Genomic DNA, 25,000 nt, shown 5'->3' with positions numbered 1-25,000 from the left:
TTCGCGGTAGACCGGCGCGGCCGGCGGACGCCCACGTGGCGTGCCGCGAGTCGGATCGCGCGCTCGGCCTCCGTTGATGGCCGCTAGGTGCGTGCGTGGAATCGGGGCGTCTCGGTCTCGCTGCCGTACGGCTCGCGCTAGGCCTGCGGGGGCGGCGTCGGAGCGCGCGCTCGCGCGGCGGCCGTAGCGCTAGAGGGCGACCCGCAAGTGGGGAGGAACCGTCCACCCAACGCCGGCGCTAGCCGGGGCCGGTGGGGGCCCTACCAAGGCGGGTCATGGTCGCATGTCGGTCGGTCCGGCCTCTGTTTACCGAGGCGGCCGGCACCTCCATCTGCCTTGGATGCCCCGAATCCGCAGACTTTCCTCCGGCCTCAGCTTAACGAGACGGCCGTTGCCTCCATCCTTGGATGTTAACATTCGCAGAGTTTCAGCTCCGGGCTAGGGCGGGTGAAGTCGTCTCGAACCACGTGCCTGAAGGCCGCCTCGCGCCGGATGCAGGCCCCGCTCTGTCGTGCGGTGTGACCGTCCAACGCGGGCATCGCTAGATTAGCCGTGGCCACGATCCTTCCACACCGCGAGCCTTTCGCCCTCGGCCGCTCAGTTCGCGGGCCGCTGATCCCGCTCCATCTCTCCGGCCTGTGTTTAAGGAGGCGGCCGGTCCTCCTTCCTTGGATGGACCATTCGCATATTTTTCGCCCGGCCTGTGTTTAAGGAGGCGGCCGGTAACTCCCTTTCTTGGATGAGACCCAACATTCGCATATTTTTCGCCCGGCCTGTGTTTAAGGAGGCGGCCGGTCCTCCCATTCTGCCAGTGTTCCTTGGACTTTGAATATTTCAAAGTCTTTCCGCCCAACATTCGCATATTTTTCGCCCGGCCTGTGTTTAAGGAGGCGGCCGGTCCTCCCATTCTGCCAGTGTTCCTTGGACTTTGAATATTTCAAAGTCTTTCCGCTCCGGGCTAGGGCGGGTGAGGTCGTCTCGAACCACGTGCCTGAAGGCCGCCTCGCGCCGGATGCAGGCCCCGCTCTGTCGTGCGGTGTGACCGTCCAACGCGGGCATCGCTAGATTAGCCGTGGCCACGATCCTTCCACACCGCGAGCCTTTCGCCCTCGGCCGGTGTCGGTCAACGTGTGGGTTTGGGGGGAAGGACGGCTGCCGGGAGCAGACAGCCGTCCCCGGGTGGGGTGTACAGTCCCTTCACCGCGGCCGCCGGGAGCAGACGGCCGTCGAGCGATTCTGCCATTGTTCCTAGGACTTTGTACATTTTAAAGACCCTCCGCGCGGGCCGCTGATCCCGCTCGGTCGCTCCGGCCTGTGTTTAAGGAGGCGGCCGGTCCTCCCATTCTGCCAGTGTTCCTTGGACTTTGAATATTTCAAAGTCTTTCCGCTCCGGGCTAGGGCGGGTGAGGTCGTCTCGAACCACGTGCCTGAAGGCCGCCTCACGCCGGATGCAGGCCCCGCTCTGTCGTGCGGTGTGACCGTCCAACGTGGGCATCGCTAGATTAGCCGTGGCCACGATCCTTCCACACCGCGAGCCTTTCGCCCTCGGCTGATGTTCGGCCAACGTGTGGGGAGGGGGGGAAGGACGGCTGCCGGGAGCAGACAGCCGTCCCCGGGTGGGGTGTACAGTCCCTTCACCGCGGCCGCCGGGAGCAGACGGCCGTCGAGCGATTCTGCCATTGTTCCTAGGACTTTGTACATTTTAAAGACCCTCCGCGCGGGCCGCTGATCCCGCTCCGTCTCTCCGGCCTGTGTTTAAGGAGGCGGCCGGTCCTCCCATTCTGCCATTGTTCCTTGGACTTGTAAAAGTCTTTCCGCTCCGGGCTAGGGCGGGTGAGGTCGTCTCGAACCACGTGCCTGAAGGCCGCCTCGCGCCGGATGCAGGCCCCGCTCTGTCGTGCGGTGTGACCGTCCAACGCGGGCATCGCTAGATTAGCCGTGGCCACGATCCTTCCACACCGCGAGCCTTTCGCCCTCGGCTGATGTTCGGCCAACGTGTGGGGAGGGGGTTATGGACGGCTGCCGGGAGCAGACAGCCGTCCCCGGGAGGGGAGACTTCACGGCGGCCGCCGGGAGCAGACGGCCGTCGAGAGATTCTGCCAGTGTGTTCCTTGGACTTTGAAAAGTCTTTCCGCTCCGGGCTAGGGCGGGTGAGGTCGCCTCGAACCACGTGCCTGAAGGCCGCCTCGCGCCGGATGCAGGCCCCGCTCTGTCGTGCGGTGTGACCGTCCAACGCGGGCATCGCTAGATTAGCCGTGGCCACGATCCTTCCACACCGCGAGCCTTTCGCCCTCGGCCGGTGTTCGCTCAATGCGCGGGCCGCTGATCCCGCTCCATCTCTCCGGCCTGTGTTTAAGGAGGCGGCCGGTCCTCCCATTCTGCCATTGTTCCTTGGACTTGTAAAAGTCTTTCCGCTCCGGGCTAGGGCGGGTGAGGTCGTCTCGAACCACGTGCCTGAAGGCCGCCTCGCGCCGGATGCAGGCCCCGCTCTGTCGTGCGGTGTGACCGTCCAACGCGGGCATCGCTAGATTAGCCGTGGCCACGATCCTTCCACACCGCGAGCCTTTCGCCCTCGGCTGGTGTTCGGCCAACGTGTGGGGAGGGGGTTAAGGACGGCTGCCGGGAGCAGACAGCCGTCCCCGGGAGGGGAGACTTCACGGCGGCCGCCGGGAGCAGACGGCCGTCGAGCGATTCTGCCAGCGTTCCTTGTACTTTGAATATTTCACAGCCGTGCTCGCACTTAGGAAATTTTCGAGCGCTGTGGCACTTAGAAATTTTTCGTCAAGAGAGGCACTTAGACATTTTTCGTCAAGAGAGGCACTTAGAAAATTTTTCTCTCTCTCTCTGTGTGCCTTCCAGGGTGCTGTGCAACCCTGCGTGTTGTGTTCCCACCGAGCAAGGGGCGCTGCTGGCGGCCATGACCAAGCGCTCGGCACCGGGCCCTTTCATTTTGTGGGGTAAATTATGCGCCCCCCATGCTCGTTCTGACTATATTTTGCGAAAGGGGGGTAAATCGTTGATGAGTACGCTGACTAGGGGGACCATTTAGCGTACTCTGGCGCACCTGAAGACCAAAGTTGGTACTGCACCCTCCCCCTGGTACCCCAGCCCCTGGTACCTAAAGAGGGAGAGGCCGAATTTTCGCTTTTTGGGGCCGACCGAGGGAACCAGCCGAGGCGGACACTTTTCGGCTCAAGAGCCGTTGGCACTTAGAAAAAATTCGCACAAGTTGGCAGGGCTACCAGGGGAAGAGGCCGAATTTTCGCTTTTGAAGGCCGACCGCGGGAACCAGCCGAGGCGGACACTTTTCGGCTCAAGAGCCGTTGGCACTTAGAAAATATTTGCCAAACTTGGCTTGACTTCCAGGAGAAGAGGCCGAATTTTCACTTTTGGTGGCCGACCTGGGGAACCAGCCGAGGCGGACACTTTTCGGCTCAAGAGCCGTTGGCACTTAGAAAATATTTGCCAAACTTGGCTTGACTTCCAGGAGAAGAGGCCGAATTTTCACTTTTGGTGGCCGTTATGGGGAACCAGCCGAGGCGGACACTTTTCGGCTCAAGAGCCGTTGGCACTTAGAAAATATTTGCCAAACATGGCTTGACTTCCAGGAGAAGAGGCCGAATTTTCACTTTTGGTGGCCGTTATGGGGAACCAGCCGAGGCGGACACTTTACGCTGGTTGAGTCGTTGGCACTTAGAAAATATTTGCCAAACTTGGCTTGACTTCCAGGAGAAGAGGCCGAATTTTCACTTTTGGTGGCCGACCTGGGGAACCAGCCGAGGCGGACACTTTACGCTGGTTGAGTCGTTGGCACTTAGAAAATATCTGCCAAACTTGGCTTGACTTCCAGGAGAAGAGGCCGAATTTTCACTTTTGGTGACCGACCTGGGGAACCAGCCGAGGCGGACACTTTACGCTGGTTGAGTCGTTGGCACTTAGAAAATATTTGCCAAACTTGGCTTGACTTCCAGGAGAAGAGGCCGAATTTTCACTTTTGGTGGCCGACCTGGGGAACCAGCCGAGGCGGACACTTACGCTGGTTGAGTCGTTGGCACTTAGAAAATATTCGCCAAACTTGGCAAGACTTCCAGGAGAAGAGGCCGAATTTTCACTTTTGGTGGCCGACCTGGGGAACCAGCCGAGGCGGACACTTTACGCTGGTTGAGTCGTTGGCACTTAGAAAATATTTGCCAAACTTGGCTTGACTTCCAGGAGAAGAGGCCGAATTTTCACTTTTCATGGCCGTTATGGGGAACCAGCCGAGGCGGACACTTTGCGCTGGTTGAGTCGTTGGCACTTAGAAAATATTTGCCAAACTTGGCTTGACTTCCAGGAGAAGAGGCCGAATTTTCACTTTTGGTGGCCGTTATGGGGAACCAGCCGAGGCGGACACTTTAGGCTGGTTGAGTCGTTGGCACTCAGAAAATATTCGCCAAACTTGGCCAGACTTCCAGGAGAAGAGGCCGAATTTTCACTTTTGGTGACCGACCTGGGGAACCAGCCGAGGCGGACACTTTACGCTGGTTGAGTCGTTGGCACTTAGAAAATATTTGCCAAACTTGGCTTGACTTCCAGGAGAAGAGGCCGAATTTTCACTTTTGGTGGCCGACCTGGGGAACCAGCCGAGGCGGACACTTTACGCTGGTTGAGTCGTTGGCACTTAGAAAATATTCGCCAAACTTGGCAAGACTTCCAGGAGAAGAGGCCGAATTTTCACTTTTGGTGGCCGACCTGGGGAACCAGCCGAGGCGGACACTTTACGCTGGTTGAGTCGTTGGCACTTAGAAAATATTTGCCAAACTTGGCTTGACTTCCAGGAGAAGAGGCCGAATTTTCACTTTTCATGGCCGTTATGGGGAACCAGCCGAGGCGGACACTTTTCGGCTCAAGAGCCGTTGGCACTTAGAAAATATTTGCCAAACATGGCTTGACTTCCAGGAGAAGAGGCCGAATTTTCACTTTTGGTGGCCGTTATGGGGAACCAGCCGAGGCGGACACTTTACGCTGGTTGAGTCGTTGGCACTTAGAAAATATTTGCCAAACTTGGCTTGACTTCCAGGAGAAGAGGCCGAATTTTCACTTTTGGTGGCCGACCTGGGGAACCAGCCGAGGCGGACACTTTACGCTGGTTGAGTCGTTGGCACTTAGAAAATATTCGCCAAACTTGGCCAGACTTCCAGGAGAAGAGGCCGAATTTTCACTTGTTGTGGCCGTTATGGGGAACCAGCCGAGGCGGACACTTTACGCTGGTTGGGTCGTTGGCACTTAGAAAATATTCGCCAAACTTGGCCAGACTTCCAGGAGAAGAGGCCGAATTTTCACTTGTTGTGGCCGTTATGGGGAACCAGCCGAGGCGGACACTTTACGCTGGTTGGGTCGTTGGCACTTAGAAAATATTCGCCAAACTTGGCCAGACTTCCAGGAGAAGAGGCCGAATTTTCACTTGTTGTGGCCGTTATGGGGAACCAGCCGAGGCGGACACTTTACGCTGGTTGGGTCGTTGGCACTTAGAAAATATTCGCCAAACTTGGCTTGACTTCCAGGAGAAGAGGCCGAATTTTCACTTATGGTGGCCGTTATGGGGAACCAGCCGAGGCGGACACTTTACGCTGGTCGAGTCGTTGGCACTTAGAAAATATTCGCCAAACTTGGCCAGACTTCCAGGAGAAGAGGCCGAATTTTCACTTGTTCTGGCCGACCTGGGGAACCAGACGAGGCGGACACATCACCCCGCAAGTGCCGTTGGCACTTTGAAAATATTCGCCAAACTTGGCCAGACTTCCAGGAGAAGAGGCCGAATTTTCACTTGTTCTGGCCGACCTGGGGAACCAGACGAGGCGGACACATCACCCCGCAAGTGCCGATGGCACTTAGAAAATATTCGCCAAACTTGGCCGGACTTCCAGGAGAAGAGGCCGAATTTTCGCTTTTTCTGGCCGACCTGGGGAACCAGACGAGGCGGACACATCACCCCGCAAGTGCCGTTGGCACTTTGAAAATATTCGCCAAACTTGGCCGGACTTCCAGGAGAAGAGGCCGAATTTTCACTTGTTCTGGCCGACCTGGGGAACCAGACGAGGCGGACACATCACCCCGCAAGTGCCGTTGGCACTTTGAAAATATTCGCCAAACTTGGCCGGACTTCCAGGAGAAGAGGCCGAATTTTCACTTTTTCTGGCCGACCTGGGGAACCAGACGAGGCGGACACATCACCCCGCAAGTGCCGTTGGCACTTTGAAAATATTCGAAACTTCCATCAAACACACATCGGCTTTTTCGCCGTCGCTGTCCGGCCTGGGCACCATCGTGGCTCGGACAGTTCGTGTGCCAGCTTCCGTTGGCACTTAGAACATTTTTCAAAATAAAAATAAACAGTCCTGCACATACGTGCCGACTATATTTTGCGAAAGGGGAGTAAACCGATGAGTACACTAACTAGGGGGACCAACAGACCGTAGTGGTCTCCCCTGGTACCTAAATGCATACCCCTGGTACCTCAGCGACTACCCCTGGTACCTAAATGCGTACCCCTGGTACCTCAGAGAGGCCGAATTTTCACATTCCGTGGCCGAACTAGGGAACCGGACGAGGCGGACACTTTTCCGGGAGAGACCCGATGGCACTTAGAAAATTTTCGCTCAAGTTGGCAGGACTTCCAGAGCAAGAGGCCGAATTTTCACATTATGTGGCCGAACTAGGGAACCGGACGAGTCGGACACTTTTCCGGGCAAGACCCGATGGCACTTAGAAAATATTCGCTCAAGTTGGCAGGACTTCCAGAGCAAGAGGCCGAATTTTCACATTATGTGGCCGAACTAGGGAACCGGACGAGTCGGACACTTTTCCGGGCAAGACCCGATGGCACTTAGAAAATTTTCGCTCAAGTTGGCAGGACTTCCAGAGCAAGAGGCCGAATTTTCACATTATGTGGCCGAACTAGGGAACCGGACGAGTCGGACACTTTTCCGGGCAAGACCCGATGGCACTTAGAAAATATTCGCTCAAGTTGGCAGGACTTCCAGAGCGAGAGGCCGAATTTTCGCTCGTTCGGGCCGACTCGGGGAACCAGCCGAGTCGGACACTTTTCCGGGCAAGACCCGATGGCACTTAGAAAATATTCGCTCAAGTTGGCAGGACTTCCAGGCGAAGAGGCCGAATTTTCACATTATGTGGCCGAACTAGGGAACCAGCCGAGTCGGACACTTTTCCGGGCAAGACCCGATGGCACTTAGAAAATATTCGCTCAAGTTGGCAGGACTTCCAGGCGAAGAGGCCGAATTTTCGCTCGTTCGGGCCGACTCGGGGAACCAGCCGAGTCGGACACTTTTCCGGGCAAGACCCGATGGCACTTAGAAAATATTCGCTCAAGTTGGCAGGACTTCCAGAGCAAGAGGCTGAATTTTCTCTTTCTCTGGCCGACTCGGGGAACCAGCCGAGTCGGACACTTTTCCGGGCAAGACCCGATGGCACTTAGAAAATATTCGCTCAAGTTGGCAGGACTTCCAGAGCAAGAGGCCGAATTTTCACATTCCGTGGCCGACTCGGGGAACCAGCCGAGTCGGACACTTTTCCGGGCAAGACCCGATGGCACTTAGAAAATATTCGCTCAAGTTGGCAGGACTTCCAGAGCAAGAGGTCGAATTTTCGCTCGTTCGGGCCGACTCGGGGAACCAGCCGAGTCGGACACTTTTCCGGGCAAGACCCGATGGCACTTAGAAAATATTCGCTCAAGTTGGCAGGACTTCCAGAGCAAGAGGCCGAATTTTCACATTATGTGGCCGAACTAGGGAACCAGCCGAGTCGGACACTTTTCCGGGCAAGACCCGATGGCACTTAGAAAATATTCGCTCAAGTTGGCAGGACTTCCAGAGCAAGAGGCCGAATTTTCACTCGTTCGGACCGACTCGGGGAACCAGCCGAGTCGGACACTTTTCCGGGCAAGACCCGATGGCACTTAGAAAATATTCGCTCAAGTTGGCAGGACTTCCAGGCGAAGAGGCCGAATTTTCACATTATGTGGCCGAACTAGGGAACCAGCCGAGTCGGACACTTTTCCGGGCAAGACCCGATGGCACTTAGAAAATATTCGCTCAAGTTGGCAGGACTTCCAGGCGAAGAGGCCGAATTTTCGCTCGTTCGGGCCGACTCGGGGAACCAGCCGAGTCGGACACTTTTCCGGGCAAGACCCGATGGCACTTAGAAAATATTCGCTCAAGTTGGCAGGACTTCCAGAGCGAGAGGCCGGATTTTCGCTCGTTCGGGCCGACTCGGGGAACCAGCCGAGTCGGACACTTTTCCGGGCAAGACCCGATGGCACTTAGAAAATATTCGCTCAAGTTGGCAGGACTTCCAGAGCAAGAGGCCGAATTTTCACATTATGTGGCCGAACTAGGGAACCGGACGAGTCGGACACTTTTCCGGGCAAGACCCGATGGCACTTAGAAAATTTTCGCTCAAGTTGGCAGGACTTCCAGAGCAAGAGGCCGAATTTTCACATTATGTGGCCGAACTAGGGAACCGGACGAGTCGGACACTTTTCCGGGCAAGACCCGATGGCACTTAGAAAATATTCGCTCAAGTTGGCAGGACTTCCAGAGCGAGAGGCCGAATTTTCGCTCGTTCGGGCCGACTCGGGGAACCAGCCGAGTCGGACACTTTTCCGGGCAAGACCCGATGGCACTTAGAAAATATTCGCTCAAGTTGGCAGGACTTCCAGGCGAAGAGGCCGAATTTTCACATTATGTGGCCGAACTAGGGAACCAGCCGAGTCGGACACTTTTCCGGGCAAGACCCGATGGCACTTAGAAAATATTCGCTCAAGTTGGCAGGACTTCCAGGCGAAGAGGCCGAATTTTCGCTCGTTCGGGCCGACTCGGGGAACCAGCCGAGTCGGACACTTTTCCGGGCAAGACCCGATGGCACTTAGAAAATATTCGCTCAAGTTGGCAGGACTTCCAGAGCAAGAGGCTGAATTTTCTCTTTCTCTGGCCGACTCGGGGAACCAGCCGAGTCGGACACTTTTCCGGGCAAGACCCGATGGCACTTAGAAAATATTCGCTCAAGTTGGCAGGACTTCCAGAGCAAGAGGTCGAATTTTCGCTCGTTCGGGCCGACTCGGGGAACCAGCCGAGTCGGACACTTTTCCGGGCAAGACCCGATGGCACTTAGAAAATATTCGCTCAAGTTGGCAGGACTTCCAGAGCAAGAGGCCGAATTTTCACATTATGTGGCCGAACTAGGGAACCAGCCGAGTCGGACACTTTTCCGGGCAAGACCCGATGGCACTTAGAAAATATTCGCTCAAGTTGGCAGGACTTCCAGAGCAAGAGGCCGAATTTTCACTCGTTCGGACCGACTCGGGGAACCAGCCGAGTCGGACACTTTTCCGGGCAAGACCCGATGGCACTTAGAAAATATTCGCTCAAGTTGGCAGGACTTCCAGGCGAAGAGGCCGAATTTTCACATTATGTGGCCGAACTAGGGAACCAGCCGAGTCGGACACTTTTCCGGGCAAGACCCGATGGCACTTAGAAAATATTCGCTCAAGTTGGCAGGACTTCCAGGCGAAGAGGTCGAATTTTCGCTCGTTCGGGCCGACTCGGGGAACCAGCCGAGTCGGACACTTTTCCGGGCAAGACCCGATGGCACTTAGAAAATATTCGCTCAAGTTGGCAGGACTTCCAGAGCGAGAGGCCGGATTTTCGCTCGTTCGGGCCGACTCGGGGAACCAGCCGAGTCGGACACTTTTCCGGGCAAGACCCGATGGCACTTAGAAAATATTCGCTCAAGTTGGCAGGACTTCCAGAGCAAGAGGCCGAATTTTCACATTATGTGGCCGAACTAGGGAACCGGACGAGTCGGACACTTTTCCGGGCAAGACCCGATGGCACTTAGAAAATTTTCGCTCAAGTTGGCAGGACTTCCAGAGCAAGAGGCCGAATTTTCACATTATGTGGCCGAACTAGGGAACCGGACGAGTCGGACACTTTTCCGGGCAAGACCCGATGGCACTTAGAAAATATTCGCTCAAGTTGGCAGGACTTCCAGAGCGAGAGGCCGAATTTTCGCTCGTTCGGGCCGACTCGGGGAACCAGCCGAGTCGGACACTTTTCCGGGCAAGACCCGATGGCACTTAGAAAATATTCGCTCAAGTTGGCAGGACTTCCAGAGCAAGAGGCTGAATTTTCTCTTTCTCTGGCCGACTCGGGGAACCAGCCGAGTCGGACACTTTTCCGGGCAAGACCCGATGGCACTTAGAAAATATTCGCTCAAGTTGGCAGGACTTCCAGAGCAAGAGGTCGAATTTTCGCTCGTTCGGGCCGACTCGGGGAACCAGCCGAGTCGGACACTTTTCCGGGCAAGACCCGATGGCACTTAGAAAATATTCGCTCAAGTTGGCAGGACTTCCAGAGCAAGAGGCCGAATTTTCACATTATGTGGCCGAACTAGGGAACCAGCCGAGTCGGACACTTTTCCGGGCAAGACCCGATGGCACTTAGAAAATATTCGCTCAAGTTGGCAGGACTTCCAGAGCAAGAGGCCGAATTTTCACTCGTTCGGACCGACTCGGGGAACCAGCCGAGTCGGACACTTTTCCGGGCAAGACCCGATGGCACTTAGAAAATATTCGCTCAAGTTGGCAGGACTTCCAGGCGAAGAGGCCGAATTTTCACATTATGTGGCCGAACTAGGGAACCAGCCGAGTCGGACACTTTTCCGGGCAAGACCCGATGGCACTTAGAAAATATTCGCTCAAGTTGGCAGGACTTCCAGGCGAAGAGGCCGAATTTTCGCTCGTTCGGGCCGACTCGGGGAACCAGCCGAGTCGGACACTTTTCCGGGCAAGACCCGATGGCACTTAGAAAATATTCGCTCAAGTTGGCAGGACTTCCAGAGCGAGAGGCCGGATTTTCGCTCGTTCGGGCCGACTCGGGGAACCAGCCGAGTCGGACACTTTTCCGGGCAAGACCCGATGGCACTTAGAAAATATTCGCTCAAGTTGGCAGGACTTCCAGAGCAAGAGGCCGAATTTTCACATTCCGTGGCCGACTCGGGGAACCAGCCGAGTCGGACACTTTTCCGGGCAAGACCCGATGGCACTTAGAAAATATTCGCTCAAGTTGGCAGGACTTCCAGAGCAAGAGGCCGAATTTTCACAATATGTGGCCGAACTAGGGAACCGGACGAGTCGGACACTTTTCCGGGAGAGACCCGATGGCACTTAGAAAATATTCGCTCAAGTTGGCAGGACTTCCAGAGCGAGAGGCCGAATTTTCGCTCGTTCGGGCCGACTCGGGGAACCAGCCGAGTCGGACACGTTACGGCCGAACACCCGTTGGCACTTAGAAAATATTCGCTCAAGTTGGCAGGACTTCCAGAGCAAGAGGCCGAATTTGCACATTTTCTGGCCGACTCGGGGAACCAGCCGAGTCGGACACATTACGGCCGAACACACCGTTGGCACTTAGAAAATATTCGCCAAAGTCGGCCGGACTTCCAGGCGAAGAGGCCGAATTTTCGCTCGTTCGGGCCGACTCGGGGAACCAGCCGAGTCGGACACATTTCGGCGTAACACCCGTTGGCACTTAGAAAATATTCGCCCAAGTCGGCCGGACTTCCAGGCGAAGAGGCCGAATTTTCGCTCGTTCGGGCCGACCGGAGGAACCAGCCGAGTCGGACACATTTCGGCGTAACACCCGTTGGCACTTAGAAAATATTCGCCAAAGTTCGTTGGACCTCCAGGCGAAGAGGCCGAATTTTCGCTCGTTCGGGCCGACTCGGGGAACCAGCCGAGTCGGACACATTACGGCCGAACACCCGTTGGCACTTAGAAAATATTCGCCAAAGTTCGTCGGACTTCCAGGCGAAGAGGCCGAATTTTCGCTCGTTCGGGCCGACTCGGGGAACCAGCCGAGTCGGACACATTTCGGCGCAACACCCGTTGGCACTTAGAAAATATTCGCCCAAGTCGGCCGGACTTCCAGGCGAAGAGGCCGAATTTTCACTTTTTCTGGCCGACCGGAGGAACCAGCCGCGTCGGACACATTACGGTGTAACACCCGTTGGCACTTAGAAAATATTCGCCAAAGTTCGTCGGACCTCCAGAGCGAGAGGCCGAATTTTCACTTTTTCTGGCCGACCGGAGAACCAGCCGAGGCGGACACATCGCGCCGCTTTTGCCGTTGGCATATTCGAAACTTCCAGAATCGGCTTTTTCGCCGTCGCTGTCCGGCCTGGGCACCATCGTGGCTCGGACACGTCGTGTGCCAGCGTCCGCTGGCACTTAGAAAATTTTTCAAAATAAAAATAAACAGTCCTGCACATACGTGCCCACTATATTTTGCGAAAGGGGAGTAAACCGTCGATGAGTACGCTGACTAGTGGGACCAACCATCGCGCTCTGGCGCACCTGAAGACCAAAGTTGGTACTGCACCCTACCCCTGGTACCCAAACGGGGTAGAGGCCGATTTTTCGCATTTGGCGGCCGACCTAGGGAACCAGAAGAGGCGGACACTTTTCCGAGCAAGTGCCGATGGCACTTCCAGAGCGAGAGGCCGAATAATCGTAATTTGTGGCCGACTTGGGAACCAGCGAAGGCGGATAGGAAGTGGAGTGGGTCCCGCTGGCTGGTCCGCGGGCCAATTGCGGTCCCGCGAGTTAGCGATCGCGGTCCGGAATTCTAGCCGACTTGGGAACCAGCGAAGGCGGATAGGAAGTCAAGCGGGTCCCGCCGGCTGGTCCGCGGGCCAATTGCGGTCCCGCGAGTTAGCGATCGCGGTCCGGAATTCTAGCCGGCCGGGGACCACCGCGAGGCGGATGGGTGGTCACCGACGTCCCGCCGGCTGGTCCGCGGGCCATTTAGGGTCCCGCGAGTTAGCGATCGCGGTCCGGAATTCTAGCCGACTTGGGAACCAGCGAAGGCGGATGGGTGGTCACCGAGGTCCCGCCGGCTGGTCCGCGGGCCATTTAGGGTCCCGCGAGGTACCGATCGCGGTCCGGAATTCTACCCGGCCAGGGACCACCGCGAGGCGGATGGGTCTTCACCGAAGTCCCGCCGGCTGGTCCGCGGGCCATTTAGGGTCCCGCGAGGTACCGATCGCGGCCCGGAATTCTAGCCGGCCAGGGACCACCGCGAGGCGGATGGGTCTTCACCGAGGTCCCGCCGGCTGGTCCGCGGGCCATTTAGGGTCCCGCGAGGTACCGATCGCGGCCCGGAATTCTAGCCGGCCGGGGACCACCGCGAGGCGGATGGGTGGTCACCGACGTCCCGCCGGCTGGTCCGCGGGCCATTTAGGGTCCCGCGAATTAGCGATCGCGGTCCGGAATTCTAGCCGGCAAGGGACCACCGCGAGGCGGATGGGTCTTCACCGAGGTCCCGCCGGCTGGTCCGCGGGCCATTTAGGGTCCCGCGAGGTACCGATCGCGGTCCGGAATTCTACCCGGCCAGGGACCACCGCGAGGCGGATGGGTCTTCACCGAGGTCCCGCCGGCTGGTCCGCGGGCCATTTAGGGTCCCGCGAGGTACCGATCGCGGTCCGGAATTCTACCCGGCCAGGGACCACCGCGAGGCGGATGGGTCTTCACCGAGGTCCCGCCGGCTGGTCCGCGGGCCATTTAGGGTCCCGCGAATTACCGATCGCGGTCCGGAATTCTAGCCGGCCAGGGACCACCGCGAGGCGGATGGGTGGTCACCGAGGTCCCGCCGGCTGGTCCGCGGGCCATTTAGGGTCCCGCGAGTTAGCGATCGCGGTCCGGAATTCTAGCCGACTTGGGAACCAGCGAAGGCGGATAGGAAGTCAAGCGGGTCCCGCCGGCTGGTCCGCGGGCCATTTAGGGTCCCGCGAATTACCGATCGCGGTCCGGAATTCTAGCCGGCCAGGGACCACCGCGAGGCGGATGGGTGGTCACCGAGGTCCCGCCGGATGGTCCGCGGGCCATTTAGGGTCCCGCGAGTTAGCGATCGCGGTCCGGAATTCTAGCCGGCCAGGGACCACCGCGAGGCGGATGGGTCTTCACCGAGGTCCCGCCGGCTGGTCCGCGGGCCATTTAGGGTCCCGCGAGTTACCGATCGCGGTCCGGAATTCTACCCGGCCGGGGACCACCGCGAGGCGGATGGGTCTTCACCGAGGTCCCGCCGGATGGTCCGCGGGCCATTTAGGGTCCCGCGAGGTACCGATCGCGGCCCGGAATTCTAGCCGGCCAGGGACCACCGCGAGGCGGATGGGTCTTCACCGAGGTCCCGCCGGCTGGTCCGCGGGCCATTTAGGGTCCCGCGAGGTACCGATCGCGGTCCGGAATTCTACCCGGCCAGGGACCACCGCGAGGCGGATGGGTCTTCACCGAGGTCCCGCCGGCTGGTCCGCGGGCCATTTAGGGTCCCGCGAGGTACCGATCGCGGTCCGGAATTCTACCCGGCCAGGGACCACCGCGAGGCGGATGGGTCTTCACCGAGGTCCCGCCGGCTGGTCCGCGGGCCATTTAGGGTCCCGCGAGGTACCGATCGCGGTCCGGAATTCTACCCGGCCAGGGACCACCGCGAGGCGGATGGGTCTTCAACGAGGTCCCGCCGGCTGGTCCGCGGGCCATTTAGGGTCCCGCGAGTTAGCGATCGCGGTCCGGAATTCTAGCCGACTTGGGAACCAGCGAAGGCGGATGGGTGGTCACCGAGGTCCCGCCGGATGGTCCGCGGGCCATTTAGGGTCCCGCGAGTTAGCGATCGCGGTCCGGAATTCTAGCCGACTTGGGAACCAGCGAAGGCGGATAGGAAGTCAAGTGGGTCCCGCCGGCTGGTCCGCGGGCCATTTAGGGTCCCGCAAGTTAGCGATCGCGGTCCGGAATTCTAGCCGACTTGGGAACCAGCGAAGGCGGATGGGTGGTCACCGAGGTCCCGCCGGCTGGTCCGCGGGCCATTTAGGGTCCCGCGAGTTACCGATCGCGGCCCGGAATTCTAGCCGACTTGGGAACCAGCGAAGGCGGATAGGAAGTCAAGTGGGTCCCGCCGGCTGGTCCGCGGGCCATTTAGGGTCCCGCGAGTTAGCGATCGCGGTCCGGAATTCTAGCCGACTTGGGAACCAGCGAAGGCGGATGGGTGGTCACCGAGGTCCCGCCGGCTGGTCCGCGGGCCATTTAGGGTCCCGCGAGTTAGCGATCGCGGTCCGGAATTCTAGACGACTTGGGAACCAGCGAAGGCGGATAGGAAGTCAAGTGGGTCCCGCCGGCTGGTCCGCGGGCCATTTAGGGTCCCGCGAGGTACCGATCGCGGTCCGGAATTCTACCCGGCCGGGGACCACCGCGAGGCGGATGGGTGGTCACCGACGTCCCGCCGGCTGGTCCGCGGGCCATTTAGGGTCCCGCGAGTTACCGATCGCGGCCCGGAATTCTACCCGGCCGGGGACCACCGCGAGGCGGATGGGTCTTCACCGAGGTCCCGCCGGCTGGTCCGCGGGCCATTTAGGGTCCCGCGAGTTAGCGATCGCGGTCCGGAATTCTAGCCGACTTGGGAACCAGCGAAGGCGGATAGGAAGTCAAGTGGGTCCCGCCGGCTGGTCCGCGGGCCATTTAGGGTCCCGCGAGGTACCGATCGCGGTCCGGAATTCTACCCGGCCGGGGACCACCGCGAGGCGGATGGGTGGTCACCGACGTCCCGCCGGCTGGTCCGCGGGCCATTTAGGGTCCCGCGAGTTACCGATCGCGGCCCGGAATTCTACCCGGCCGGGGACCACCGCGAGGCGGATGGGTCTTCACCGAGCTCCCGCCGGGTGGTCCGCGGGCCATTTAGGGTCCCGCGAGGTACCGATCGCGGTCCGGAATTCTACCCGGCCGGGGACCACCGCGAGGCGGATGGGTGGTCACCGACGTCCCGCCGGCTGGTCCGCGGGCCATTTAGGGTCCCGCGAGTTACCGATCGCGGCCCGGAATTCTACGCGGCCGGGGACCACCGCGAGGCGGATGGGTCTTCACCGAGGTCCCGCCGGCTGGTCCGCGGGCCATTTAGGGTCCCGCGAGGTACCGATCGCGGTCCGGAATTCTACCCGGCCGGGGACCACCGCGAGGCGGATGGGTCTTCACCGAGGTCCCGCCGGCTGGTCCGCGGGCCATTTAGGGTCCCGCGAGGTACCGATCGCGGTCCGGAATTCTACCCGGCCGGGGACCACCGCGAGGCGGATGGGTCTTCACCGAGGTCCCGCCGGCTGGTCCGCGGGCCATTTAGGGTCCCGCGAGGTACCGATCGCGGTCCGGAATTCTACCCGGCCAGGGACCACCGCGAGGCGGATGGGTCTTCACCGAGGTCCCGCCGGCTGGTCCGCGGGCCATTTAGGGTCCCGCGAGGTACCGATCGCGGTCCGGAATTCTACCCGGCCAGGGACCACCGCGAGGCGGATGGGTCTTCCCCGAGGTCCCGCCGGCTGGTCCGCGGGCCATTTAGGGTCCCGCGAGGTACCGATCGCGGTCCGGAATTCTACCCGGCCAGGGACCACCGCGAGGCGGATGGGTCTTCACCGAGGTCCCGCCGGCTGGTCCGCGGGCCATTTAGGGTCCCGCGAGGTACCGATCGCGGTCCGGAATTCTACCCGGCCGGGGACCACCGCGAGGCGGATGGGTGGTCACCGAGGTCCCGCCGGCTGGTCCGCGGGCCATTTAGGGTCCCGCGAGTTAGCGATCGCGGCCCGGAATTCTAGCCGGCCGGGGACCACCGCGAGGCGGATAGGTCTTCACCGAGGTCCCGCCGGCTGGTCCGCGGGCCATTTAGGGTCCCGCGAGGTACCGATCGCGGTCCGGAATTCTACCCGGCCGGGGACCACCGCGAGGCGGATGGGTGGTCACCGAGGTCCCGCCGGCTGGTCCGCGGGCCATTTAGGGTCCCGCGAGTTCGCGGTCGCGGTCCGGAATTCTAGCCGGCCGGGGACCACCGCGAGGCGGATGGGTGGTCACCGAGGTCCCGCCGGCTGGTCCGCGGGCCATTTAGGGTCCCGCGAGGTACCGATCGCGGCCCGGAATTCTAGCCGGCCGGGGACCACCGCGAGGCGGATGGGTCTTCACCGAGGTCCCGCCGGCTGGTCCGCGGGCCATTTAGGGTCCCGCGAGTTAGCGATCGCGGTCCGGAATTCTAGCCGGCCGGGAACCACCGCGAGGCGGATGGGTGCTCACCGAGGTCCCGCCGGCTGGTCCGCGGGCCATTTAGGGTCCCGCGAGGTACCGATCGCGGTCCGGAATTCTACCCGGCCAGGGACCACCGCGAGGCGGATGGGTGGTCACCGAGGTCCCGCCGGCTGGTCCGCGGGCCATTTAGGGTCCCGCGAGTTAGCGATCGCGGTCCGGAATTCTAGCCGGCCCGGAGCCACCCAGAGGCCGTGCACACGCGCCGGGTGGCCGGAAATACCTCCAGCCGAGCGGACATGCACTTTGTAAGCACCTTGGACGAGATGGCTGAGCCTTACTCGACTTCCAGCACCCCGGCTAAGCGTTCTCCACGGCCCGCTGTGCTTCCAGAAGACCTCCAGCCGGTCCTCATGGTGCTTTACTCCTCACTCTCTAAGCCGGCCCAGGCTTCCAGCACCCCGGCTAAGCGTTCTCCACGGCCCGCTGTGCTTCCAGAAGACCTCCAGACGGTCCTCATGGTGCTTTACTCCTCACTCTTTAAGCCGAACGAGGCTTCCAGCACCCCGGCTAAGCATTTTACGCGGCCCGCCGAGCCTCCACAGCACTTCCAGCCGGTTCCACGGCTGCTTTCCTCCTCACTGTTTAAGCCGAACGAGGCTTCCAGAGCCCCGGCTAAGCGTTTTGCGCGGCCCGCTGAGCTTCCAGAGCACCTCCAGCCGGTTCCCCGGCTGCTTTCCTCCTCACTTTCTAAGCCGCCCGAGGCTTCCAGAGCCCCGGCTAAGCGTTCTCCACGTCCCGTTGATCTCCCCGGAGGTCGTAACGGGGAATTACCTCCCTCCAGCGGACACGGCGGGTAAATACGCCACCTCTCGCACTTAGCGCACACACCCGTTGCTGCGCGTCCGGTGGCACTTTGAGCGGCCAAACGGCGGGAGTAACAGTCACTCTCTTAAGTTAGGCTCATTTGACATTTTCTTGAACGGTTCGTGGATAAATATGTGATATATACTACATATGATCGCATTTATAGTCAAATCTTTTCAAAATGTCATTCTCCGGGTGCATTCCTCCTCGCTTCTTAAGCCGAACGAGGCTTCCAGAGCCCCGGTTAAGCGTTTTACGTGGCCCGCCGAGCCTCCACAGCACCTCCAGCCGGTTCTCCGGGTGCTCCCATCCTCACTGTTTAAGCCGAACGAGGCTTCCAGAGCCCCGGCTAAGCGTTTTACGCGGCCCGCTGAACTTCCACAGCACCTCCAGCCGGTTCTCCGGGTGCTCCCATCCTCACTGTTTAAGCCGAACGAGGCTTCCAGAGCCCCGGCTAAGCGTTTTACGCGGCCCGCTGAGCTTCCACCGCACCTCCAGCCGGTTCCCCGGCTGCTTTCCTCCTCACTGTTTAAGCCGAACGAGGCTTCCAGAGCCCCGGCTAAGCGTTTTGCGCGGCTCGCCGAACTTCCACAGCACCTCCAGCCGGTCCTCGGGGTGCTTTCTTCCCAACTATTGACGCCCGAGGAGGCTTCCAGCACCCCGGCTAAGCGTTCTCCGCGTCCCGCTGATCTTCCCGGAGCTTGTAACGGGGAAATACCTCCCTCTAGCGGACACGGCGGGTAAATACGCCACCTCTCGCACTTAGCGCACACACCCGTTGCTGCGCGTCTGATGGCACTTTGAGCGGCCAAACGGCGGGAGTAACTGTCACTCTCTTAAGGTAGGCTCACTTGAGATTTTTTTAACCGTCCGCGGAGGCGACCGGGACCACCGGGACAGCCGGGAGGCCGTGCGCGCGGGCCAAGTGGCCGAAAATAGCTCCAGGCCGACCGGATCGGCTAGTTGTAGGCACCGCGGATGAGATCGCGGAGCATTATTCGACTTCCAGCGGCCCGTGCGCTCACGCACGCCGCCCGGCACCTCCGGGAGGCCGTGCGCATGCGCAAGTTGCCGAAAATAGCTCCTAGCCGACCGGATCGGCTGTTTGTGAGCACCGCGGATGAGATCGCGGAGCTTCATCCGACTTCCAGCGGCCGGTGCGCTCGCGCACTCCACCCGGCACCTCCGGGAGGCCGTGCGCGCGCGCCAAGTGGCCCAAAATAGCTCCAGCCCAGCGGATCTGCACTCCGCGGATGAGATCGCGGAGCTTTTTTCGACTTCCAGCGGCCGGCGCGCACGACGAGCGGACCCGGTGACGGTCCAGCTCCACCCGGTACCTCGCACGGCCCGCTTCTCCCCCCCGCGCGGACTTCCGAGCGCTCGGGGAGACGTTCGGAAGCCGCCGGTGACGTTGGAGCGGGGAAATACCTCCCTCCAGCGGACACGGCGAGTAAATACACCTTCGGCCAAACGGCGGGAGTAACTATGACTCTCTTAAGGTAGCGGCACTCGACATCTTTTTCACGGTTCGTGGACGACCCGGCCGGTTCTCGGGGGTGCTTTTTCTCCTAACTCTTGACCCCCGAGGAGGCTTCCAGAGCCCCGGCTAAGCGTTTTACGCGGCCCGCTGAACTTCCACAGCACCTCCAGCCGGTTCTCCGGGTGCTCCCATCCTCACTGTTTAAGCCGAACGAGGCTTCCAGAGCCCCGGCTAAGCGTTTTACGCGGCCCGCCGAGCTTCCACAGCACCTCCAGCCGGTTCTCATGATGCATTCCTCCTCACTTTCTAAGCCGAACGAGGCTTCCAGAGCCTCGGCTAAGCGTTTTACGCGGCCCGCTGAGCTTCCACAGCACCTCCAGCCGGTTCCCCGGGTGCTTTCCTCCTCACTATTTAAGCCGAACGAGGCTTCCAGAGCCTCGGCGAAGCGTTTTACGCGGCCCGCTGGACTTCCAGAGCACCTCCAGCCGGTTCCCCGGGTGCTTTCCTTCTCACTGTTTAAGCCGAACTAGGCTTCCAGAGCCCCGGCTAAGCGTTTTACGCGGCCCGCCGAGCCTCCACAGCACTTCCAGGCGGTTCTCCGGGTGCTTCACTCCTCACTCTTTAAGCCGAACGAGGCTTCCAGAGCCCCGGCTAAGCGTTTTACGCGGCCCGCTGAGCTTCCACCGCACCTCCAGCCGGTTCCCCGAGTGCTTTACTCCTCACTTTCTAAGCCGAACGAGGCTTCCAGAGCCCCGGCTAAGCGTTCTCCGCGTCCCGCTGATCTTCCCGGAGCTTGTAACGGGGAAATACCTCCCTCTAGCGGACACGGCGGGTAAATACGCCACCTCTCGCACTTAGCGCACACTCGCGTTGCTGCGCGTCTGATGGCACTTTGAGCGGCCAAACGGCGGGAGTAACTGTCACTCTCTTATGGTAGGCTCACTTGAGATTTTTTTAACCGTCCGCGGAGGCTACCGGGACCACCGGGACAGCCGGGAGGCCGTGCGCGCGGGCCAAGTGGCCGAAAATAGCTCCAAGCCCAGCGGATCGGCTGTTTGCAAGCACCGCGGATGAGATCGCGGAGCTTTATCCGACTTCCAGCGGCCGGTGCGCTCGCGCACTCCACCCGGCACCTCCGGGAGGCCGTGCGCGCGCGCCAAGTGGCCCAAAATAGCTCCAGCCCAGCGGATCGGCTCTTTACAAGCACCGCGGATGAGATCGCGGAGCATTATTCGACTTCCAGCGGCCCGTGCGCTCACGCACTCCACCCGGCACCTCCGGGAGGCCGTGCGCGCGCGCCAAGTGGCCGAAAATAGCTCCAAGACGACCGGATCGGCTGTTTACAAGCTCCGCGGATGAGATCGCGGAGCTTTATGCGACTTCCAGCGGCCGGTGCGCTCGCGCACTCCACCCGGCACCTCCGGGAGGCCGTGCGCGCGCGCCAAGTGGCCCAAAATAGCTCCAGCCCAGCGGATCTGCACTTTACAAGCTCCGCGGATGAGATCGCGGAGCTTCATTCGACTTCCAGCGGCCGGTGCGCTCGCGCACTCCACGCGGCACCATCCGGGAGGCCGTGCGCGCGCGCCAAGTGGCCCAAAATAGCTCCAGCCCAGCGGATCGGCTGTTTACAAGCACCGCGGATGAGATCGCGGAGCTTTATTCGACTTCCAGCGGCCGGCGCGCACGACGAGCGGACCAGGTGACGGTCCAGCTCCACACGGTACCTCGCACGGCCCGCTTCTCCCCCCCGCGCGGACTTCCGAGCGCTCGGAGAGACGTTCGGAAGCCGCCGGTGACGTTGGAGCGGGGAAATACCTCCCTCCAGCGGACACGGCGAGTAAATACACCTTCGGCCAAACGGCGGGAGTAACTATGACTCTCTTAAGGTAGCGGCACTCGACATCTTTTTCACGGTTCGTGGAGGACCCGGCCGGTTCTCGGGGGTGCTTTTTCTCCTAACTCTCGACGCCCGAGGAGGCTTCCAGAGCCCCGGCTAAGCGTTTTCCGCTGGCCGATGAGCTTCCAGAGCACCTCCAGCCGGTTCTCATGGGGCTTTCCTCCTAACTCTTGAAGCCCGAGGAGGCTTCCAGAGCCCCGGCTAAGCGTTTTACGCGGCCCGCCGAGCTTCCACAGCACCTCCAGCCGGTTCTCATGATGCATTCCTCCTCACTTTCTAAGCCGAACGAGGCTTCCAGAGCCCCGGCTAAGCGTTTTACGCGGCCCGCCGAGCTTCCACAGCACCTCCAGCCGGTTCTCATGATGCATTCCTCCTCACTTTCTAAGCCGAACGCGGCTTCCAGAGCCCCGGCTAAGCGTTTTACGCGGCCCGCTGGACTTCCACAGCACCTCCAGCCGGTTCCCCGAGTGCTTTCCACCTCACTTTCTAAGCCGAACGAGGCTCCAAGCGCCCCGGCTAAGCGTTCTCCGCGTCCCGGTGATCTTCCCGGAGGTCGTAACGGGGAAATACCTCCCTCCAGCGGACACGGAGAGAAATTACACCGCCTCTCGCACACAGGCGGGTAAACGGCGGGAGTAACTATGACTCTCTTAAGGTAGCCTGACTTGACATCTGTTTAACGGTTCGTGGATAAATACATGATATATACAACTTATGCTCGCATTTACAGCCAAATAATATAAAGTGAGCATTCGGTTATAAACATTGTATTCATAATGTTTATAGGTGATGTTAATATTTATATATTTAATGTTTATAGGTGATGTTAATATTTATATATTTAATGTTTATAGGTGATGTTAATATTTATATATTTATTTTGTACATCATGTTATGGTTGTACGACACTTGCTATAGGATCATGATGTGATCATATCGGCGGGAGTCGGCCCGGGCTCCGGGTGAAGAGGCCGAATTCTCGACACTCGCGGCCGACCGGGGAACCAGCAGAGGCGGACGCATCGCGGTGCGAGAGCCCTTGGCACTTAGAAAAAATTTGGCAAAAGTCGCTCCGGGCTCCGGGTGGAGAGGCCGAATTATCGCCACTCGCGGCCGACCGGGGAACCAGCAGAGGCGGACGCATCGCGGCGCGAGAGCCCTTGGCACTTAGAAAAAAAATGGCAAAAGTCGCTCCGGGCTCCGGGTGAAGAGGCCGAATTCTCGCCACTCGCGGCCGACCGGGGAACCAGCGAAGGCGGGTAAGCTTTCTAGGGAGCCCCGCCGGCTGGTCCGCGGGTCCGAACGTGGTCCCGTAAAGTACCGACAGCGGACGCCGACCCACGCCCGGTAAGAACCACCGAGAGGCGGACACGCTCTCCGACGAGCCCCGCCGGCCGTTCCGCGGCGGGAAATGCGCCCTCTGGCGGACACGCCGTTGTAAATGAATGGGCTTTGGCACTTAGTGCATTTTCGCAAAAGTTGAGCCGCGCTCCGGGCGAAGAGGCCGAATTCTCGCTACTCGCGGCCGACCGGGGAACCAGCGAAGGCGGGTAAGCTTTCAAGAGAGCCCCGCCGGCTGGTCCGCGGGCCGAACGTGGTCCCGTAAAGTACCGACAGCGGACGGCGACCCACGCCCGGCAGGAACCACCGAGAGGCGGACACGCTCTCCGACGAGCCCCGCCGGCCGGTCCGCGGCGGGAAATGCGCCCTCTGGCGGACACGCCGTTGTAAATGAATGGGCTTTGGCACTTAGTGCATTTTCGCAAAAGTTGAGCCGCGCTCCGGGCGAAGAGGCCGAATTCTCGCCACTCGTGGCCGACCAGGGAACCAGCGAAGGCGGGTAAGCTTTCAAGAGAGCCCCGCCGGCTGGTCCGCGGGCCGATTATGGTCCCGTCACCCACCGACAGCGGACGCCGACCCACGCCCGGCAAGGAACCACCCAGAGGCGGACACGCTCTCCGACGAGCCCCGCCGTCCGGTCCGCGGCGGGAAATGCGCCCTCTGGCGGACACGCCGTTGTAAATGAATGGGCTTTGGCACTTAGTGCATTTTCGCAAATGTCGCTCCGCGCTCCGGGCGAAGAGGCCGAATTCTCGCCACTCGTGGCCGACCAGGGAACCAGCGAAGGCGGGTAAGCTCTCAAGAGAGCCCCGCCGGCTGGTCCGCGGGCCGATTGCGGTCCCGTAAAGTACCGACAGCGGACGCCGACCCACGCCCGGCAAGGACCACCGAGAGGCGGATACGCTCTCCGACGAGCCCCGCCGGCCGGTCCGCGGCGGGAAACGCGCCCTCTGGCGGACACGCCGTTGTAAATGAATGGGCTTTGGCACTTAGTGCATTTTCGCTTAAGTTGAGCCGCGCTCCGGGCGAAGAGGCCGAATTATCGCTACTCGTGGCCGACCGGGGAACCAGCGAAGGCGGGTGGGCTTTTCCATAGAGCCCCGCCGGCTGGTCCGCGGGCCAATTATGGTCCCGTCACCTACCGACAGCGGACGCCGATCCACGCCCGGCAAGGACCACCCAGAGGCGGATAACGGCGCACACCGCGAACGGCGGGTGGCGGTCGCTGGGTGGCGGTCGGCTGGTGGCGGTCGGGGGGTGGCGGTCGGGGATGGTGCTTGGGGATGGTGCTTGGGGACCGGTGGCGCCGGAGGCGCACACCGCGAACGGCTGGTGGCGGTCGGCTGGTGGCGGTCGGCTGGTGGCGGTCGGCTGGTGGCGGTCGGGGGGTGGCGGTCGGGGGGTGGCGGTCGGGGATGGTGCTTGGGGATGGTGCTTGGGACCGGTGGCGCCGGAGGCGCACACCGCGAACGGCTGGTGGCGGTCGGCTGGTGGCGGTCGGCTGGTGGCAGTCGGCTGGTGGCGGTCGGGGGGTGGCGGTCGGGGGGTGGCGGTCGGGGATGGTGCTTGGGGATGGTGCTTGGGGACCGGTGGCGCCGGAGGCGCACACCGCGAACGGCTGGTGGCGGTCGCCTGGTGGCGGTCGGCTGGTGGCGGTCGGCTGGTGGCGGTCGGGGGGTGGCGGTCGGGGGGTGGCGCTTGGGGATGGTGGCGGTCACCTTGTGGCGGTCGGGGGGTGGCGCTTGGGGATGGTGGCGGTCGCCTTGTGGCGGTCGCCTTGTGGCGGTCGGGGGGTGGCGGTCGGGGGGTGGCGCTTGGGGATGGTGGCGGTCGCCTTGTGGCGGTCGGGGGTGGCGCTTGGGGATGGTGGCTGTCGCCTGGTGGCGGTCGGGGGTGGCGCTTGGGGATGGTGGCGGTCGCCTTGTGGCGGTCGGGGGTGGCGCTTGGGGATGGTGGCTGTCGCCTGGTGGCGGTCGGGGGTGGCGCTTGGGGATGGTGGCTGTCGCCTGGTGGCGGTCGACTTGCTGCGGTCGGGGGTGGCGCTTGGGGATGGTGGCTGTAGCCTTGTGGTGGTCCGGGGTGGCGCTTTGGGACCGGCGTCCGGCGGAAAGTGCGTGTTGCGCGGCCCGGAGAAAGTTTCAGCCAAGGGCCCGCCGCTGGAGAAAATTTTAGGTACCAGGGGTGGATTTTTTTTGTCACCGCAGGAGGGGGACGTTGCCTCCGTCGGTGTCCGGCGGAGAGTGCGTGTTGCGCGGCCCGGAGAAAGTTTAGGCCCGGGGCCCGCCGCTGGAGAAAATTTTAGGTACCAGGAGTGGAT

This window comes from Syngnathus floridae, unplaced genomic scaffold (genome assembly GCF_059516105.1).
Source record: "Syngnathus floridae isolate MCC-2025c unplaced genomic scaffold, RoL_Sflo_1.0 HiC_scaffold_52, whole genome shotgun sequence".
Lineage (NCBI taxonomy): Eukaryota > Metazoa > Chordata > Actinopteri > Syngnathiformes > Syngnathidae > Syngnathus > Syngnathus floridae.
Note: the sequence above shows the minus strand (reverse complement) of the source record.